Source organism: Procambarus clarkii, chromosome 38 (assembly GCF_040958095.1).
Source record: "Procambarus clarkii isolate CNS0578487 chromosome 38, FALCON_Pclarkii_2.0, whole genome shotgun sequence".
Classification (NCBI taxonomy): Eukaryota; Metazoa; Arthropoda; class Malacostraca; order Decapoda; family Cambaridae; genus Procambarus; species Procambarus clarkii.
In genome coordinates, this window is record NC_091187.1 from 16,129,292 (window position 1) to 16,152,304 (window position 23,013).

Sequence of the window (23,013 nt, forward strand, 5' to 3'; positions counted from 1 at the left end):
TAAGAGCCGTAGCTTAAGAGCTGAAACTCACCCACCATAAGTACAGTTTAGGTAGTCAAGACATACCCACTCCCCACCCACCTGAGAACATTACAGCTCTCCATATGGCATAACAAGACCCCCTAAGATCACCGAGTCTCCAGACAGCGTAGGAATAACAACAGAGGACCTCGCGAGTGACGCAGAACTCCGCGATGCGCCTAGAATGACAAGCTTCCTGACTAACAGTGATGCATTAGGAAAAGTAGGGAGATCGTGACACCTTAAGACGCATATTGCTTACTTAACCGGCTTCTTCTTGTTCAAGAACAAATGAAGGTCACCTTGAAATGTTGATGTTATATAAACATGATAGAACATACAGACGGAACAACGGAAGTCTTATTGATCCGTGCTAAGAAGTTTATAATTATATAATTATATCCACCTAAACTTATATATATATATTTTAGTCTGACATTCGCTGGAAATAATCAACAGCACAATTATGTCACTCGGTAATTTGTACCATAGATCAACATTAATTATTTTCCAAACGTGTAATATGGTGATATAATTTTTATTTGACAAATGGACAGTTCAGCAAACCTTTTAAGTGTATTGAAGTGAGAGTTATCCGGGCGTTCTATTTCTCTAGTTCCAGCAGATAGCTGGATAGTGTTCCAGCAGATACCTGGATAGTGTTCCAGCAGACAGCTGGCTGGTGTTCCAGCAGACACCTGGCTGGTATTCCAGCAGACACCTCGCTGATGTTCCAGCAGACACCTGTATGGTGTTCCAGCAGACACCTGGCTGGTATTCCAGCAGACACCTGGCTGGTGTTCCAGCAGACACCTGGATAGTGTTCAAGCAGACACCTGGCTGGTATTCCAGCAGACACCTGGCTGGTATTCCAGCAGACACCTGGCTGGTATTCCAGCAGACACCTGGCTGGTATTCCAGCAGACACCTGGCTGGTGTTCCAGCAGACACCTGGATAGTGTTCCAGCAGACACCTGGATAGTGTTCCAGCAGACACCTGGCTGGTATTCCAGCAGACACCTGGCTGGTGTTCCAGCAGACACCTGGCTGGTGTTCCAGCAGACACCTGGCTGGTGTTCCAGCAGACACCTGGCTGGTGTTCCAGCAGACACCTGGATAGTGTTCCAGCAGACACCTGGCTGGTATTCCAGCAGACACCTGGCTGGTATTCCAGCAGACACCTGGCTGGTATTCCAGCAGACACCTGGCTGGTGTTCCAGCAGACACCTGGATAGTGTTCCAGCAGACACCTGGCTGGTGTTCCAGCAGACACCTGGCTGGTGTTCCAGCAGACACCTGGATAGTGTTCCAGCAGACACCTGGCTGGTGTTCCAGCAGACACCTGGCTGGTGTTCCAGCAGACACCTGGCTGGTGTTCCGGCAGACACCTGGCTGGTGTTCCAGCAGACACCTGGATAGTGTTCCAGCAGACACCTGGCTGGTGTTCCAGCAGACACCTGGCTGGTGTTCCGGCAGACACCTGGCTGGTGTTCCAGCAGACACCTGGCTGGTGTTCCAGCAGACACCTGGCTGGTGTTCCGGCAGACACCTGGCTGGTGTTCCAGCAGACACCTGGATAGTGTTCCAGCAGACACCTGGCTGGTGTTCCAGCAGACACCTGGCTGGTGTTCCGGCAGACACCTGGCTGGTGTTCCAGCAGACACCTGGCTGGTGTTCCGGCAGACACCTGGCTGGTGTTCCAGCAGACACCTGGCTAGTGTTCCAGCAGACACCTGGCTGGTGTTCCAGCAGACACCTGGCTAGTGTTCCAGCAGACATCCAAAACACTAACATCCAAGTATTAACAATAATTCACATTAATAATAAAGTTAACACTAATATACAATAATGATGTACAAGTGATAAGTCTGGACAATGTTAATGTTAAATGGCATCTAAGGCTGATAAAGAATACAAAAATATAATAAAATCATAAAATCTCATTAATATATAATGTTCAATGTCTTCCTATATTTAAATAATACAATACTGATGGTAAGAATGAAGATATACTGACGATACGTATGAGGCAGTGTAAGTGGGGTGGATACTCTAGGAGATATTTTGCGCTCCTCTGTGAATATACAGACAGCTTGGTTGATCAGTCCGGCAACCAGGAGGCCTGGTCGACGACCGGGCCGCGGCGACGCTAAGCCCCGGAAGCACCTCAAGGTAACCTCAAGGTAAGGTACAGTAAGAGTTTACCTTAGTCTGGGACTAAGGTATACTCGCTGGTTTGAGAGTGAGCAATTATGGCAACCTTCCAGAGGTTGATAGGTCTTAAGGTCAACACTAAACAACCTCTTTCGTTACAAGGTTAGTGTTAACTTTTAACTGGTAACACTGGATAATAGCTAACCCCCTCCCTCTCCCCCCCCCTCCCTTCTGAGCAGTCCTATCTTTTCCTGTTGTCTTGCTTCCACAAAAGCAGTCCCATCACTTGCTGTTGTGTTGCTTCCACAAAAGCAGTCCCATCACTTGCTGTTGTCTTGCTTCCACAAAAGCAGTCCCATCACTTGCTGTTGTGTTGCTTCCACAAAAGCAGTCCCATCACTTGCTGTTGTCTTGCTTCCACAAAAGCAGTCCCATCACTTACTGTTGGGTTGCCTCCACAAAAGCAGTCCCATCACTTACTGTTGGGTTGCCTCCACAAAAGCAGTCCCATCACTTGCTGTTGTGTTGCCTCCACAAAAGCAGTCCCATCACTTACTGTTGTGTTGCCTCCACAAAAGCAGTCCCATCACTTACTGTTGTGTTGCCTCCACAAAAGCAGTCCCATCACTTACTGTTGTGTTGCTTCCACAAAAGCAGTCCCATCACTTGCTGTTGTGTTGCCTCCACAAAAGCAGTCCCATCACTTGCTGTTGTCTTCCCACGCCCCAAACAGCTCCCCGTCACTCTTGTCGACCACAATATATTCACGTTCCAGACTCTCGCCAAACAGAGATACAACAACAAAAAAGCACCTTTTGTGTTGCCCTGATCGGGAGCACACAGGTCTGAGTGGCGCCTGGCCATGGGACCTTCAACAGCCGGCTCCTATAACAGTGCTGTAATGACCGCTTGTTACTACACGTGCGCCGTTCTCATACTTTTGTTTTCATGTAAATCATAAAATGTGTTTTGTTTACAAAGCTTTAGCGTGAGGGCAAGTGTGTGTTGATGGGCTGTTGTTATGTTCACTTTAGCACTGAACCTTTGCACGCTCAAACATGTACATGTAAAAGCAAAAACACATATATATTCACTTATATAAATTCTTAAATATATATAACACGAACACACACACACATGGGGGCCTGTGGCTGAGTCGACAGCATTTGGGACTCGTAATCCTAGGATCCGGGTCCCGGCGATAACAGAAAATAAATGAGCAGTTTCTTTTACCCTGATGCCATTGTTACCTAGCAGTAAATAGGTACCTGAGAGTTAGACAGCTGTTACGGGCTGCTTTCTGAGTGTGTGTGTGTGTGTGTGTGTGTTTGTGTGTGAAAGTGTGAAAAAATTAGTTAGTAGTTAGTAACAGTTGAATGATTGACAGTTGAGAGGCGGGCCGAAAGAGCAGATCTCAACGCTCGCAAGCACAACTAGGTGAATACACACACACACACACACACACACACACACACACACACACACACACACTCACACAACATGCGGTAAAATGTGTCATGAGAACATTGTTAAGAACCTCCACAGCATCAACAAAGTGGTGTCAGACCCAATACTAGACACAACAGATCTGAAGTTCAGTGACACATGCAGACTAAAACAAAATAAATTATCGACCTGAACATACCAGTGAGACGTTCTAGCAACTTATAAGAATATGTATACATATGTATATCCATAAGCTTTATCAAAAACAATTGTTGCGAGTGAGAGAGAGAGATATTCATGAGATCGGATCATTTGATCTGATCCCAGTTTGATCGTAATTAGATACTATCCAATGAGGAGTTTACATAACAGATGCAAATCATGCATGTGACGTAGTCGTATAGTTCAGCGAGACGCATTTTTCCACAATATTTCACCTCAGACTCGAATTATCGGCTATGCTATGCTCCTACACTCTAAATTCTGTCACGGTGTTTCTGTACACATGAATTTGATCTCTGAGGATAGAAAATAATATATTCTTACCAGTAGTACAACTGGTAGCAATAGAAGCTATGTGGGAAGAGTTTGGTTAATGAAGTATATGAGTTTCAGCTTGACATGCTGGTTCTTCCAGCACAAATTGGCCACCTGGGAGGGTTCCTTGACCAGCTATATAACCAGGCCCGAATCTCAGCCTCACCATCAGTTGCGGGCTCACCATAGCCCGTGCTACATGGACAGTTCGTTCCGAGTAGCTAAATCTAAGACAACAACAACAACCCAACTTGACGAGAGGTCCGTCTGAACTCCAGAGATTCCCTCATACATCAGCCACTGAACTGCGCTGCCAACATGAAACTTGTGAGTATCACCTCTGTTAAGAGACTTTACAGACTTAGTTATCAAGTCTACTGCAACTTAATCCATAACGTAAGCTTAGACATTTCAAGTCTCCCCCAGATAAACTTTATTAATCCACTGACGGATTCAAACTTCCCAAACGTCACACTAGCATGCCTAGACTTTGGTTCAACCTACGATTCACTAATCCTTTTTAATTCACAGGCAATTCAAGGGTATAAACAACTCCCTCTTTAATCTCTCTGGCTACCTCATCAGTTTGGTCAGGCCTTCTGAGGCCAGTAAGAGATGGAGTCCATTAGAGGCAGACTGATTCCATTATTGATGATTTGATTATATCTGCTTTACTTCAGACACTATCAATGCTGTTTATGTCTTGAGGATTTGAGTACAGTCAGGGATGACAGTCCCAATTAATGTGTCATCTCAAGTTACATGCACTCGTTTGAGTGAGAGTAGTATGGCAAATAATTATGTATGGAGAGTAGAGACCAATGGCCAGATTCACGAAAGCACTTACGCAAGCACTTACGAACGTGTACATCTTTCCTCAATCTTTGACGGCTTTGGTTACATTTATTAAACAGTTTACAAGCATGAAAACTTCCCATTCAACTGTTGTTATTGTTATAAACAGCCTCCTGGTGCTTCGGAGCTCATTAACTGTTTAATAATTGGAAACAAAGCCGCCAAAGATTGAGAAAAGATGTACAGGTTCGTAAGTGCTTTCGTGAATCTGACCCCAAGTTATTTATATATTGAATATACTTGAATTTTTATACTTGAATGCCGTCACTCGTTGATACGATAACGGCACTTCCGATGGCACCTTGAAGTGAAGGAAACCATCTGTGTTAATGGTTTTGGAAAACACTGTGTTAGAACACCATCATCTAATTGATGGAGTTCATTTAGTGACGGAGCTTGGAGATGAAAGCTCTATGACGCTAGAGTCTCCACTTACCAGCGGTCAGTTATACGCTAAGCATTTACTTTCTACTGTCCCTTCCACTCATCTTCACCTCAAGTTTCTATCTATTTCACTTTGTTTTTCACCCTTCCTTATACACCTACACACACACACCCACACACACACACACACACACACACACACACACACACACACACACACACACACACACACACCACACACACACACACACACACCGTACTGACACCACACCCACATACAACCCATCCACCCACACACACACACACACACACACAGCACACACACACACAAACACCATACTGACACCACACCCACATACAACCCATCCACCCACACACACACACAAACACACATATTAAAATCGTCATCATATAACTTCCCCCTGATAATCTTATATGCATTTCCCATATCTCCTCAATTCCGTCTCCAAGTGTGGTCAGGTTTTCTAGGTTTTGCGTAGTAGATTAATCTCCGCTTTTCTAGTACGAGCCTCAGCTATGTCTATGAACTTTTACAGTATTATTTCTCTAAGTGGTGTTTCACCCCTGGGCAGTATACTCTAGTATGGAGCCCGTGTATGGCGTGTACAATACAGTTTCTCTGGTCGAAAATGTAATTATTATATTTGTTTTACATTTGCTGGTAAATGTTGTGTTATTGTTATTGAACCTCTGGCGCTAGATAGAGGTTATATAAACATTCAGATTTATTTATTTTTGATGTTTAAGGGAGTAGTTTTCTATGTTTAAGGGAGTAGTTTTCTATGTTTAAGGGAGTAGTTTTCTATAATTTTACACTGTAAATGGGTTTCCTTGTTCACTCCAAATTATCATTTGTTTCCTCTGGGTTAAATATTATCATCTGTTTATCCGATCATTTTTGAAGCTTATAAAGTCATTCTCAAACTATTGATAAATATATTTTGTTATAACTTTAATTCATTTTGTATCTTAAACAAATATTGCCAGAATACATCAACTTTTTTCATTGAGGTCATATATGAATATCCACAATAGACGCTTTGATCCAAGAACTGAGCCTTTTAGTACTTGTGACTCTGCCTCGTTCTGAGACCTCATCTCCCTATACGTATATGTTTCCAATCAGGATGGTATTCCCTAACCCCTGTGTACTCACCAAATTGTACTCACTTAATTGTGCTGGCTGGGGTTGAGCTCTGGCTTTTTGGTCCCACCTCTCAACCGTCACATGTGTGTGTATGTGTGTGTGTGTGTGTGTGTCTATGTATATGTTTGTGTGTGTAATTTGTTTTAATATTTTATATCTGATGAAGTATTAATATTAACCAAGATATCTTTCCCTGGTTGCAGTGTACATTAGGTTTGGCCTTACTGCTGGGTTTGGTCGTGTTGCTGAGGCCAGCTGCAGCCTTGCCCGGGCCGGATGCTGCTCCGGTTGCTGACCCCATTCCTGACCCAGGACCTCTGCCTGACCCCGACCCCCATTGGGGGTGGGGAAGAAGAGGTTGGGGAGGGGGTTGGGGAAGAGGTTGGGGAGGTTGGGGAAGGGGTTGGGGTGGTTGGGGATGGGGGCGTTGATTAAACCCCCCCCCCCCCAAAACTCCATAAGAAAAAACAGCCCCCTCTCACCCACTCCACTCGCCATCATAGTCAAGTGGATCATCTGCCAAATAGAACCGAGTGCTAACACTGCTGTATCTTACAAATATATGTAATGACTGTTCTTTGGATAATCACCTGAAATACAGTTGGTGCAATAAATGAAATAAGTTCTAATCTGGTGTCTTATTTGGTCCTGGTTTAAGATATAACTCTTAAATAACTCCATTCATGGGGTTATTAATACTTAATAACCACATGAATTGATCTAAGAAATATTACAAGGGACTTCAACGAAAGAAATGGATATCATGAACTTGGGAATGGATAAAGTTAATAGTGATAATGTTAAATATGATTCTAATTTATTAAAGAAAATTTGCAACTATCATAACCTGTTAAACCACGTAACTACAACTTTCGAGCAAGTTTTAACAACCTAACAAGTTGTAACAACGTTTTAATACGTCATGAAAACGTTTTAACAAGATGTAACAACTTTATTACAAGTTGTAACAAGCGGGAAAATAGGGACAGTTACATTGTGTGTTTGCTTGGAACTAACCAGTCAATTCCCTGTACACAAGCGGAGTGCAGACAGGTGCGTAATAATGTATAATCAGTAACTGATATTTATCATAAAGTCTTATAGAGAAAAGAAACTTAATTTTCTAGGCATATTCGAATAAGTATAATACTCATAACTGGCAACTAATTTCACTGGCTCTGAACATACCATATACGAATATATCGTGATGAAATAGATTCATAACGTAATATTCATGATGAATATCTTTCATATGATGAGTCTTATTCATCACCTTAGAGGAGAGAAGAGGTTTAACCTCATTAGGATGACAGCAAATTATCATAATATTGCCATAAAATATCTTAAGTTGCAAAATAATGAAACAAAAGAGAATAATAAAATAAAACAAATTACAAAATAGCAAATGTGTTCACGGTGCATTGATGAGTTAGATTAGTGAAAAACCACAATATATTCCTTTCTTGGGATAAAAAAAATGGTACAAATATGATATAACCAAACATTGGAATCAAATCAAATTAAAAGGATTGTGAACAGCCTGCTTGACCAGTCCATCAATCAGGATGTCTGGTCAGAAAACGGGCCGCGGGAACCTTGACCCCCGATAGGTAAGGTAACCTCGTCCCTTTACCCACTCTAAGATCCATTAATTCCCAATCAATTTGGCCACAATTACAGTTCCCCGTTACTAGCAGACTTGCTGCCAGTCACAGGAAGGTTGTTGATCACAACTAACAACAACACTGATGCCAGTAACATTGTCCAGTTGAACAAATCCACCAGGGCCGTGATCAGGGTTCGAACCTACCTCCGAGATGATCACAGACGCGCCATTTAATCATTTGATGCATAACGCTATTGTGATGAGTCACAATAACGTGGCTAAAGTATGTTGACCAGACCACACACTAGAAGGTGAAGGGACGACGATGTTTCGGTCCGTCCTGGACCATTCTCAAGTCGATTGTCCCTTCACCTTCTAGTGTGTGGTCTGGTCAACAAGTTATTGTGATGTCTGAGTGTAATTGTCCAGTTGTTTTCTCCCTTCACAACTGATCACAACAAAGGAGTTGTTTATATGACCTCTCCTCATCTGTTGTTGTTGCTTCCTTACATTCCGGTATTGTATTATTGAGTGTTCCAATTGTATTCTTAACTACGATTGCTATTTTGTTTCTTCTGCCCGTTTTGAAGCATGTTTTGATGAGACTCAAACATTGATGTTTTGTCTTTGTTATTCTGTTCTCTGTTGAGGCAGTACTATCATGCTGGGGCCGGGGGGGGGAGGTGAGGCGGGGGAAGTGGCAGGTCACTGCGTATGCTCAGGTGGACAACACTTGCTCAGCGGGTGAGGGAGAGGGTGTGAGGGAGTCCCATGATATGTATTGTATACCTCGGAACTTTTCCTAGTGTATGTGTACATATCTTACCCATATGTGTATATGTACTTACCTTACCTGTGTATGTGTACTTACCTTACCTGTGTATGTGCACTTACCTTACCTGTGTATGTGTACTTACCTTACCTGTGTATGTGTACTTACCTTACCTGTATATGTGTACCTACCTTACCTGTGTATGTGTACTTACCTTACCTGTGCATGTCTGCATATCTTACCTATCTGTGTATGTGTACTTACCTTACCTATCTGTGTATGTGCGTGTATTCACCTAGTTGTATTCACCTAGTTGTGCTTGCGGGGGTTCAGCTCTGCTCTTTCGGCAGGCCTCTCAACTGTCAATCAACTGTTTCTACTACTACTATTTTTAATTTCCACACACACCCCAGGAAACAGCCCGTGACAGCTGACTTACTCCCAGGTACCTATTTGCTGCTAAGTAACAGGGGCATAGAGTGAAAGAAACTCTGCCCATCGTTTCTCGCCGGCGCCCGGGATCGAACCCGGGACCACAGGATCACGTGCCCAGCGTGCTGTCCGCTCGACCGGCCGTGTGTGTGTGTGTGTGTGTGTGTGTGTTGTATATATATATATATATATATATATATATATATATATATATATATATATATATATATATATATATACATATATTATTATTATTATATATATATAATATATTATATATATAATATATATTATATATATATAATATATATTATATATATATAATATATATTATATATATATAATATATATATATATATATATATATATATATATATATATATATATATATATATATATTATATATATATATACATAAGCAATAATACTGTGACAAATTTATACATGCGTAAATGTGTCATAGCTTCTATGCTTCAAACACTTATACGAATCCATCTGAACCCAAACATTTTGGAAACTTACATAACTGAGTGAAGAGTTGCGTGGCGGGCGATACGTATTGTAAGTTATTTTTGTTTCGTTTTAATAACGAAACGTCTTTCCCAGAAAGATTCGTAGTATAGCATTTCATCTTGATGCTGCATTTCTCGTCTCCAAGTGTTTCTTGGAGACGAGAATTCAGTATTTTGTCTCTCTGGGAAGGATTTGATATCATTTTGCTGATGACGGAATTGCTGGAACCAGCTGTTGTGTGGGAATAGTTAGTCTCAGGTTGGTATGAGACAAACTTGCAACTAGAAAGGCAATGCGACTTTTTTTTGGTGGCCTCGCCCAGGTGGGCCCATTAGGAGGGGTCCACTAGGAGGGGGGTCCCTAGACTTGTTATATATTCTCAATTCAGTCCACGCCTCGTCAGAAGCACTCCAGCAGGACTCTGGAATCACTGAAGGAACTGTTCTAGGTCTGAGCCTTCGCCATGAAACTTGTGAGTAACAAGGCTGTCACTTTAGACTTAACACGACATCTGTTTCAAGTCTGAAGCAGCTCATTACTTTTTATAATTTTAGTCAAACTCTCCTTAGCCTTTTCAAATCGAGTGATGGATAATATATCCAGATATTCCAAAAGTCTGACTAGATTTTCTTAGCCTTATATATGTGCACTTGATTAATAATAAATTCCGTATTGTCACCTTCTAGTTGGAACAACTGTAATCATTATCTGTCGGAGGCCCTTTAGAGAGCATGGAACATTAGGAGAGCGTGAGTGAAAAACAGTATGAATCAGTGAATGATTCTTCTCATTAGTTTTGCATTATCTGCAAACACCAAAGTCCACTACGGGCTCACCATAGCCCGTGCTACGTGGAACGTTTGTTCCAAGTAGCTGAATCTTCAACAACAACAACTGCAAACACTGATTGCGTGCGTGTGTGTGAGTTCTATTTGTGCCTGCAAGATCAAGCTATTAGCTCTTGGAACCCGCCTTTCTAACCGTCGGTTGTCTAATACACTGATTCCCTACTTGTTTTCCTCTATCATATCTATAACATATCTCACACACACACATCCCCAGGATGCAGCCCGTAGCAGCCATAACTCCCAGGAACCTATTTACTGCTAGGTGAACAGATGCATCAGGTTTTAATCACGACTTCCCTAACTCTCTTGTATATCAGCGACATCAGCCTCAATTCATGAAGCCTTTCCTCATAACTCATACCTCATCATTCTGGACCTAGTCTCGTAGCATTCCTTATTTTGAAGCTTCTCCAACTTGTTCTTAACTAGGTACGTCTTGTACTTAACTAGGTACGGGCTCCACGCTGGGGCTGCATACTCCAGGATTGCTCTGACATATGTTGTATACAAGGTTCTGAATGATTCGTTACATAAATATCTAAATGCAGCACTTTTGTTAGCCTTACACATGCCACTAATGATATCCTGTTCATGTGGGCTTCTGGAGTCAGGTTCAGTGTGATACCAGGCTCTAGATCCTCCTCCTCCGTGTACTCACCTAGTTGTGCTTGCGGGGGTTGAGCTCTGGCTCTTTGGTCCCGCCTCTCAACTGTCAATCAACAGGTGTACAGGTTCCTGAGCCAATTGGGCTCTATCATATCTACACTTGAAACTGTGTATGGAGTCAGCCTCCACCACTTCACTTCCTAATGCATTCCATTTGTCAACCACTCTGACACTAAAAAAGTTCTTTCTAATATCTCTGTGGCTCATTTGGGCACTCAGTTTCCACCTGTGTCCCCTAGTGCGTGTGCCCCTTGTGTTAAACAGCCTGTCTTTATCAACCCTGTAGATTCCCTTGAGGATCTTGAATGTGGTGATCATGTCCCCCCTAAGTCTTCTGTCTTCCAACGAAGTGAGGTTTAATTCCCGTAGTCTCTCCTCGTAGCTCATACCTCTCAGCTCGGGTATGTGTGTGTGTGAGCTTCAGTGTACGTTTTTGACTATTTGAACACATCTCTTTGTTGTTTCAAAGCTCTTTTTTTTACGGTTATCTCAGGAAAAGTGAATACATGTTTCTCTGTACCGATAAGTTATCACAAAAAGAGTACTACGACTCGATGTTATATTCACCAAACTCTTTTTCTCTCATTTCAGTTTATTTTTAGTGTGGCCTTACTGCTGGCTTTGGTTGTGTTGCTGAAGCCAGCTGCAGCCTTCCCCGAGCCGGATGCCTACCCCAATGCTGACCCAGGTCCTCTGGCTGACCCCCACAGGTGGGGTCGTGGATGGGGAGGTGGTTGGGGTAGGGGCCGATGGGGTGGTGGGTGGGGAGGATGGGGGCGCTGAGCCCCATTGCCCTCAACCCACACACCATCAACTCACTGCATAAGGAGATCACCACTACCCCAGCAAGATCCAAGGATCAAGAGCCAGACGATATACACCAACCCTTACTAGCACCTATATTCTGATACTGCTATTTTCTGACCTCACTACGTGTCGACACTACTAAGTGTCGACACCACTATGTGTCGACACAAGTGTATTCTGTATACAGTAACTACTCAGCTATACTGACATTGTGCTGCTCTTTTGATAACTCTCTTATTAAAAAAATGTCTTTGGACTAAAAAAAAAAAAATAATTGTGAACATAAAGTCTTATTTGACCCTTATATAAGAACCTTATGAATCTAAGAAAAATAATGAGTGATGTAATAGAGCCTCTGTTGGTAGCATCTATTGAGCTAAGCCTCTATAACAGTAGACGAGGAGTCACAATAACGTGGCTGAAATATGTTGACCAGACCACACACTAGAAGGTGAAAGGGACGACGACGTTTCGGTCCGTCCTGGACCATTCTGAAGTCGATTGTGATGAGGGGAAGTTGTTGTTGATGTTGTTATAGATTCAGCTACTCCGCACAAGTTCCAAGTAGCACGGGCTATGGTGAGCCCCTAACTTACCTGGCACAGGAGCGGGGCAAGTAGCACGGGCTATGGTGAGCCCCTAACTTACCTGGCACAGGAGCGGGGCAAGTAGAACGGGCTATGGTGAGCCCCTAACTTACCTGGCACAGGAGCGGGGCAAGAGATGAGGGGAAGGAGACGAAGGCAATAAATAGGCAAGAGAGAGAGATGAGGAGAAGGAAATCTTAGAGGAAAAAAAGGAAGGCAAAAGGTAGGAAAGGAAAGGTGTAATAAAGGAAATAGTAATAGGAATAAGAAAAGGATCGTAAGAGAAAACAAGGGAAAGAAAAGAACGAAAAAACTCTTTATATGACTCAGTGATAATATAATCAGTAACTGATATTTATCATAAAGTCCCATAGAGAAAAGAAACTCAATTTTGTGTAGGCATATTCGAACAAGTTTAATACTCATACCTGGCAACTAATCTCACTGGTTCTGAACATACCATATACGAATATAACGTGATGAATTATATTCATGACGCAATATTCGTGATGAATCTTACATATGATGAGTCTTATTCATCACCTTAGAGCAGAAAAGAGGTTTAACCTCATTAGGATGACAGCAAATTGTCATAATATTGCCATAAAATATCTTATGTAGCAAATAATGAAACAAAAGAGAACAATGAAATAAAAGAACTTACAAAATAGCAAATGTGTTCACGGTGTATTGATGAGTTAGTGAAAAAACAATATATTCCGTTCTTGGGAGAAAAAAAATGGATCTAGTATGATATCATAACCAAACATTGGAATCAAATCAAATTAAAAGGTTTGTGAACAATATAAAATTCACGTTCCAGTTGTGATTTGTGAGAGCTTTTTGCTGACTACTATAGCTTAAGAGATCAATGTCCGTCTTGTAATGTATGAAATCAGACTAAGCCTTGCTGGTTGTTCGCTTCATGTTCCCTTCTTCCTCTCACACTTGTTGATGTTTCCTCCATGACAGAGTTCCATTAGAATGTTCCTTTCTTTACGTCCTTCCAGCTTTTCTCCCCACGTCCCCGTTGAAAAGCAGAGGTGCAATAGGTATTCTGAGAGAGAACTCTATCAACATGAGAGGCCAGAGACTGATCAACACGCTTCCATTACACATAAGGTAATGCCCGACCTCTCACACTGAGAACACGAGAAACGCCTCCAAAGAATACCTGATCAACCAGTGACTCCTTGTCATCCTTGACTGCCCTCAGCTCCCCAAGGCCTAACTGTGACGTGCTTATCTCTGAAGCTAAATACAGATATAATGAAATAATCAATGATGGAGTCAGAATCTGTCTCCTGTGGATTCCTTCCCATATTAGTTTCCGAATGCATGATAGAACTAATAAGTTGGCCAAGACTTTTGCTCGTAAAGAGGGAATGGATTACCAACTTGGACTGCCTTTGAGCAGCCTGAGGGCAGTAATATTCCGGGAACATCAGCTAAATTTCGGAGACTTGAGGCAAAGTGAAATTCACACTTGTTACTCCATCTATCATCATTCTATTATGCAGGAGGAACCGCACGTCTATGGGTCATCCAATAAGGTTAGCAGACTTCTAGATGTTACCACTGCTAGGCTTAGGCTCGACTACAAGTACCTCTGGGAATTTGTAACATCTGCTGATGTAGATTTGACTAAATGTAAACTCTGTCAGCAGAACTATTCGCATACTTTGCGTCATTATATAATGGAATGTGAAAAAATCGCGGAATTTAGAGATAACACCATCAATAGTGTCCAAGAAATGTGTAAGTACTTCATTCATAATGATGTGCTGCAACGAAATCTTAGCGAAGTATCCAAAATTTGCTTATGTAGGTAATGCATGCACATGACTGTAAAGCTGCCGCCCAGTTGGGTAGGTGTGGAGCACATGACTGTAAAGCTGCCGCCCAGTTGGGTGGGTGTGGAGCACATGACTGTAAAGCTGCCGCCCAGTTGCGTGGTTGTGGAGCACATGACTGTAAAGCTGCCGCCCAATTGGGTGGGTGTGGAGCACATGACTGTAAAGCTGCCGCCCAGTTGCGTGGTTGTGGAGCACATGCCTGTAAAGCTGCCGCCCAGTTGGGTGGGTGTGGAGCACATGACTGTAAAGCTGCCGCCCAGTTGGGTGGGTGTGCAACAAGACTAGTAACTGTGCGACTCATCATAGATGTAAAGTGCCTTATATAGTGACTTGTGAGCCTCTTGTTGAATCACGTGTGACACAAAAGATTATTGATGTGTGTATTTATGTGGGTGATTAAATATGTATGTGTATGCATATATGTATACGTATATATGTGTACATGTATGTACGAGTATATGTACATGTATATATAACATTAATAATTTTGTAACTAGCGTCAAAAGAATGTCATTTGCTTGGCTAAACGAACTAGAGGGTTCAGTTCCTGAACCGATTATGTGCCTCTGTAATCCTTTACACCACCGCCCACGGGATGGGTATGGGGTGCATAATAAAGAAAGAAATTGAATTGATCAACCAGACTGTGACTCATACGTCAAGCTACGAGCAGCCGTGTCCAACAGCCTGGTTGACCAGTCCATCAATCAGGATGCCTGGTCAGAAACCGGGCCGCGGGAACCTTGACCCCCGATAGGTAAGGTAACCTCGTCCCTTTACCCACTCTAAGATCCATTAATTCCCAATCAATTTGGCCACAATTACAGTTCCCCGTTACTAGCAGACTTGCTGCCAGTCACAGGAAGGTTGTTGATCACAACTAACAACAACACTGATGCCAGTAACATTGTCCAGTTGAACAAATCCACCAGGGCCGTGATCAGGGTTCGAACCTGCCTCCGAGAGGATCTTAGACGCGTCATTTAATCATTTGATGCATCACACTATTGTGATGTAGGCGAGGAGTCACAATAACGTGGCTAAAGTATGTTGACCAGACCACACACTAGAAGGTGAAGGGACGACGACGTTTCGGTCCGTCCTGGACCATTCTCAAATCAATTGCCCCTTCACCTTCTAGTGTGTGGTCTGGTCAACAAGCTATTGTGATGTCTCAGTGTAATTGTCCAGTTGTTTTTCCCTTCACAACTGATCACAACAAAGGAGTTGTTTATATGACCTTCAACGACCTTCTGTTGTTGCTTCCTTACATTCCGATATTGTATTATTGAGTGTTCCAATTGTATTCGTAACTACGATTGCTATTTTGTTTCTTCTGCCCGTTTTGAAGCATGTTTGATGAGACTCAAACATTGATGTTTTGTCTTTGTTATTCTGTTCTCTGTTGAGGCAGTACTATCATGCTGGGGGCCGGGAGGGGGAGGTGAGGCGGGGGAGGAGGCAGGTCACTGCGTATGCTCAGGTGGACAACACTTGCTCAGCGGGTGAGGGAGAGGGTGTGAGGGAGTCACATGATATGTATGTATTGTATACCTCGGAACTTTTCCTAGTGTATGTATACTTACCTTACCTATCTGTGTATGTGTACTTACCTTACCTGTGTATATGTACATATCTTACCTATCTGTGTATGTGCGTGTACTCACCTAGATGTATTCACCTAGTTGTGCTTGCGGGGGTTGAGCTCTGCTCTTTCGGCCCGCCTCTCAACTGTCAATCAATTGTTTCTACTACTACTATTTTTTTCCACACACACACACCAGGAAGCAGCCCGTGACAGCTGACTTACTCCCAGGTACCTATTTACTGCTAGGTAACAGGGGCATAGAGTGAAGGAAACTCTGCCCATCGTTTCTCGCCGGCGCCCGGGATCTTACCCGGGACCACAGGATCACGCGCCCAGCGTGCTGTCCGCTCGGCCGGCCGTGTGTGTGTGTGTGTGTGTATATATATATATATATATATATATAATATTATATATATATATATATATATATATATATATATATATATATTTATATATATATATACACATATTATATATTATATATATTATATATATTATATATATACATACCTATATATATATATAATATATATATATATATATATACATACATATTATATATATATACATATATATATATATATATACATATATATATATATATATATATATATATATGTATATATATATATATATATATATATATATATATATATATATATATTAGTATATTTTGGTAGCAGTCTTTCCTGTAGACATATATTATTAAATATGACCGAAAAAGTAAGATTAATAATTCTAACACGAATTTTCTCAATCTTTCGTACATTACGCTTCACTGTTGGAGGTAAATCAAAAATGAATTCTCCAAAATTCATTTTTATTTCTAGTCTGACGCGACACGGGCGCGTTTCGTAAAACTTATTACATTTTCAAAGACTTTAGTTCACAAATACACAACTGAATAGAACTTACGTATCTCCGATTTTATATCTACATTTGAGTGAGGTGGGAGGGGTGATGTGGCATTAACACAAGACAGAACAAGAGGGGATATTAATAGGGTATTAAAAGTATCAACACAAGACAGAACACAAACAATGGGTATTAAATAGAAGTGTTTGTAGAAAGCCTATTGGTCCATATTTCTTGATGCTTCTATATTGGAGCGGAGTCTTGAGGTGGGTAGAATATAGTTGTGCAATAATTGGCTGTTGATTGCTGGTGTTGACTTCTTGATGTGTAGTGCCTCGCAAACGTCAAGCCGCCTGCTATCGCTGTATCTATCGATGATTTCTGTGTTGTTTACTAGGATTTCTCTGGCGATGGTTTGGTTGTGGGAAGAGATTATATGTTCCTTAATGGAGCCCTGTTGCTTATGCATCGTTAAACGCCTAGAAAGAGATGTTGTTGTCTTGCCTGTATACTGGGTTTTTTGGAGCTTACAGTCCCCAAGAGGGCATTTGAAGGCATAGACGACGTTAGTCTCTTTTAAAGCGTTCTGTTTTGTGTCTGGAGAGTTTCTCATGAGTAGGCTGGCCGTTTTTCTGGTTTTATAGTTACTATTAAACCAGAAAAACGGCCAGAGTTGAGTGGCGGGCGATACTTATTGTAAGTTATTTTTGTTTTGTTTTAATAACGAAACGTCTTTCTCAGAAAGATTCGTAGTATAGCATTTCATCTTGATGCTGCATTTCTCGTCTCCAAGTGTTTCTTGGAGACGAGAATTCAGTATTTTGTCTTTCTGGGAAGGATTTGATATCATTTTGCTGATGACGGAATTGCTGGAACCAGCTGTTGTGTGGGAATAGTTAGTCTCAGGTTGGTATGAGACAAACTTGCAACTAGAAAGGCAATGCGACTTTTTTTGGTGGCCTCGCCCAGGTGGGCCCATTAGGAGGGGTCCACTAGGAGGGGGGTCCCTGGACTTGTTATATATTCTCAATTCAGTCCACGCCTCGTCAGAAGCACTCCAGCAGGACTCTGGAATCACTGAAGGAACGGTTCTAGGTCTGAGCCTTCGCCATGAAACTTGTGAGTAACAAGGCTGTCACTTTAGACTTAACACGACATCTGTTTCAAGTCTGAAGCAGCTCATTACTTTTTATAATTTTAGTCAAACTCTCCTTAGCCTAATCTAATCGAGTGATGGATAATATATCCAGATATTCCAAAAGTCTGACTAGATTTTCTTAGCCTTATATATGTGCACTTGATTAATAATAAATTCCGTATTGTCACCTTCTAGTTGGAACAACTGTAATCATTATCTGTCGGAGGCCCTTTAGAGAGCATGGAACATTAGGAGAGCGTGAGGAGTGAAAAACAGTATGAATCAGTGAATGATTCTTCTCATTAGTTTTGCATTATCTGCAAACACCAAAGTCCACTACGGGCTCACCATAGCCCGTGCTACTTGGAACGTTTGTTCCGAGTAGCTGAATCTTCAACAACAACAACTGCAAACACTGATTGCGTGCGTGTGTGTGAGTTCTATTTGTGCCTGCAAGATCAAGCTATTAGCTCTTGGAACCCGCCTTTCTAACCGTCGGTTGTCTAATACACTGATTCCCTACTTATTTTCCTCTATCATATCTATAACATATCTCACACACACACACATCCACAGGATGCAGCCCGTAGCAGCCATAACTCCCAGGAACCTATTTACTGCTAGGTGAACAGATGCATCAGGTTTTAATCAAGACTTCCCTCTCTTGAATATCAGCGACATCAGCCTCAATTCATGAAGCCTTTCCTCAAAACTCATACCTCATCATTCTGGAACCAGTCTCGTGACATTCCTTATTTTGAAGCTTCTCCAACTTGTTCTTAACTAGGTACGTCTTGTACTTAACTAGGTACGGGCTCCACGCTGGGGCTGCATACTCCAGGATTGCTCTGACATATGTTGTATACAAGGTTCTGAATGATTCGTTACATAAATATCTAAATGCAGCCCTTTTGTTAGCCTTACACATGCTACTTATGATATCCTGTTCATGTGGGCTTCTGGAGTCAGGTTCAGTGTGATACCAGGCTCTAGATCCTCCTCCTCCGTGTACTCACCTAGTTGTGCTTGCGGGAGTTGAGCTCTGGCTCTTTGGTCCCGCCTCTCAACTGTCAATCAACAGGTGTACAGGTTCCCGAGTCTATTGGGATCTATCATATCTACACTTGAAACTGTGTATGGAGTCGGCCTCCACCACATCACTTCCTAATGCATTCCATTTGTCAACCACTCTGACACTAAAAAGGTTCTTTCTAATATCTCTGTGGCTCATTTGGGCACTCAGTTTCTACCTGTGTCCCCTAGTGCGTGTGCCCCTTGTGTTAAATAGCCTGTCTTTATCTACCCTATCAATTCCCTTGAGAATCTTGAATGTGGTGATCATGTCCCCCCTAACTCTTCTGTCTTCCAGCGACCGTGTGTGTGTGTGTGTGCTTCAGTGTACGTTTTTGACTATTTGAACACATATCTTTGTTGTTTCGAAGCTCTTTTTTTTTACGGTTATCTCAGGAAAAGTGAATACATGTTTCTCTGTACCGATAAGTTATCACAAAAAGAGTACTACGACTCCATGTTATATTCACCAAACTCTTTTTCTCTCATTTCAGTTTATTTTTAGTGTGGCCTTACTGCTGGCTTTGGTTGTGTTGCTGAAGCCAGCTGCAGCCTTTCCCGGGCCGGATGCCTACCCCAATGCTGACCCAGGTCCTCTGGCTTGCGTTTGGCATGCTGGTGGGTATGGAAGACGGGGGCGTTGAGCCCCATTGCCCTCAACCCACACACCAACTCACTGTATAAGGAGATCACCACTACCCCAGCAAGGTCCAAGGATCAAGAGCCAGACGATATACACCAACCCTTACTAGCACCTATATTCTGATATTGCTATTTTCTGACATCACTATGTGTCGACACCATCATGTGTCGACACAAGTGTATTCTGTATACAGTAACTACTCAGATATACTGACATTGTGCTGCACTTTTGATAACTCCCTTATTAAAAAAATGTCGTTGGACTAAAAAAAAATAATAATTGTGAATCTGAAGTCTTATTTGATCCTAATATAAGAACCTCATGCATCTAAGAAAAATAATGAGTGATGTAATAGAGCCTCTGTTGGTAGCATCTATTGAGCTGAGCCTCTATAGTAGTAGACGAGGAGTCACAACGTGGCTGAAATATGTTGACCAGATCACACACTAGAAAGTGAAGGGACGACGACGTTTCGGTCCGTCCTGGACCATTCTCAAGTCGATTGTGATGAGGGGAAGGAAATCTTAGAGGAAAAAAAGGAAGGCAAAAGGTACGAAAGGTAAGGTGTAATAAGGGAAATAATAATAGGAATAAGAAAATGATCGTAAGAGAAAACAAGGGAAAGAAAAGAACGAAAGACTTTTTATATGACTCAGTGATAATATAATCAGTAATTGATATTCATCATAAAGTCCCATAGAGAAAAGAAACTCAATTTTGTGTTGGCATATTCGAACAAGTTTAATACTCATAACTGGCAACTGATTTCACTGGCTCTGAACATACCATATACGAATATAACGTGATGAAAGATATTCATCACGTAATATTCGTGATGAATATCTTTCATATGATGAGTCTTATTCATCACCTTAGAGGAGAGAAGAGGTTTAACCTCATTAGGATGACAGCAAATTGTCATAATATTGTCATAAAATATCTTATGTAGCAAAATAATGAAACAAAAGTGAACAATGAAATAAAAGAAATTACAAAATAGCAAATGTGTTCACGCTACATTGATGAGTTAGATTAGTGAAAAACCCGCAATATATTTCTTTCTTGGGATAAAAAAAATAATGGTACAAATATATCATAACTATTACAATTCCCCATTACTAGTAGACTTGCTGTCAGTCAGTGGAATGTTGCTGGAAGGTTGTTGATCACAGTTATCTTGAGGTTATCTTGAGATGATTTCGGGGCTTAGCGTCCCCGCGGCCCGGTCCGCGATCAGGCCTCCTTTTTGTTACACACCCCCAGGAAGCAGCCCGTAGCAGCTGTCTAACTCCCAGGCACCTATTTACTGCTAGGTTAACAGTAGCATTAGGGTGAAAGAAACCCTGTCTATTTGTTTCCGCCTCCACCGGGGATCGAACCCGGAACCTCAGGACTACGAATCTGAAGCGCCATTCACTCAGCTGTCAGGCACTTTTAACATCACAACATCTGATGTCTCAGTGTAATTGTCCAGTTGTTTTTTTCCCTTCACAACTGATCACAACAAAGGAGTTGTTTATATGACCTTCAGCGCCTCTCCTCATCTGTTGTTGTTGCTTCCTTACATTCCGGTATTGTATTATTGAGTGTTCCAATTGTATTCGTAACTACGATTCCTATTTTGTTTCTTCTGCCCGTTTTGAAGCATGTTTTGATGAGATTCAAACATTGATGTTTTGTCTTTGTTATTCTGTTCTCTGTTGAGGCAGTACTATCATGCTGGGGGCCGGGGGGGGGAGGTGAGGCGGGGGAGGAGGCAGGTCACTGCGTATGCTCAGGTGGACAACACTTGCTCAGCGGGTGAGGGAGAGGGTGTGAGGGAGTCACATGATATGTATGTATTGTATACCTCGGAACTTTTCCTCGTGTATGTGTACTTACCTTACCTATGTATTTGTACTTACCTTACCTATGTATTTGTACTTACCTTACCTATCAGTGTGTGTGTGTGTAATTACCTAAGTGTACTTACAGGATGAGAGCTACGCTCGTGGCATCCCGTCTTCCCAGCACTTTTTGTCATATAACGCTTTGTGTGTGTGTGTGTGTGTGTGTGTGTGTGTGTGTGTGTGTGTGTGTGTGTATGTGTGTGTGTGTGTGTGTATTTTCAATTAGTGTCTGCAGGATCGAGCTATTTGCTCTTGGACCCCGCCTATCTGACCAATCTATTTTTCCTCTATTATATCTACTACATATATTTCTTCCTAACACACACATATCCCCAGGAAGCAGACCGTAGCAGCTGTCTAACTCCCTGGTACCCGTTTACTGCTAGGTAAACAGATACATCAGGATGAAAGAAACTGCCTATATGTTTCTATATATATAATATATATATATATATATATATATATATATATATATATATATATATATATATATATATATATATATATAACAATCAGAAATACATGAATATAAAGAAACACATGTATATCTCTATGACCATTCATAAGCACTAATGCTGTGATAAATTTATACAACCGTAAACGTATCACATTGTTGTTGTTAAAGATTCGCTACCTGGAACAAAGTTCCAAGTAGCACGGGCTATGGTGAGCCCGTAGATAACGTATCACAGCTTCCATGCTTCTAACACTTACATCAGTCCATCTGAACCCAAACATTTTGGAAACTTATATAACTGATTGAAGAGTTTGCGTGGCGGATGATACTTGTCACAAGACTTAAATCCATTTTTTTGTTTTGTTTTAATGGCGAAACGTCTTTCCCAGAAAGATTCGTAGTACAGCATTTCATCTTGATGCTGCATTTCTCAAGAAACACTTGGAGACGAGAATTCAGTGTTTTGTCTTTCTGGGAAGGATTTATATCATTTTGCTGATGACGGAATTGCTGGAATTAGCTGTTGTGTGGGAATAGTCGTTCTTATGTTGGTCTGAGACAAACTTGCAACTAGAAAGGCAATGCAACTTTTTTCTTGGTCCTTCCCGCCCATGTCAAGCCCCTAGGAGGGGGAACCTCTAGGAGGGGACCCCTGGACTTGCTATATATTCTCACTACAGTCCCCTCCTCGTCAGAAGCACTCCAGCAGGACTCTGGAAT

At 41.8% G+C, this 23,013-nt stretch overlaps 2 long non-coding RNA genes across 2 annotated transcripts; both read left to right on the forward strand.

The window, feature by feature from the left end:
* Window positions 1-10,124: 10,124 nt before the first annotated feature.
* On the forward strand, window positions 10,125-12,502 carry LOC123771869 (uncharacterized). Its single transcript, XR_006774574.2, has 2 exons — window positions 10,125-10,360; window positions 11,994-12,502. It is a non-coding gene; the product is annotated as an uncharacterized lncRNA (long non-coding RNA).
* A 5,613-nt stretch (window positions 12,503-18,115) lies between these two features.
* LOC138372393 (uncharacterized) lies at window positions 18,116-20,233 on the forward strand. Its single transcript, XR_011230827.1, has 2 exons — window positions 18,116-18,214; window positions 19,799-20,233. It is a non-coding gene; the product is annotated as an uncharacterized lncRNA (long non-coding RNA).
* The last annotated feature ends 2,780 nt before the right edge of the window (window positions 20,234-23,013 follow it).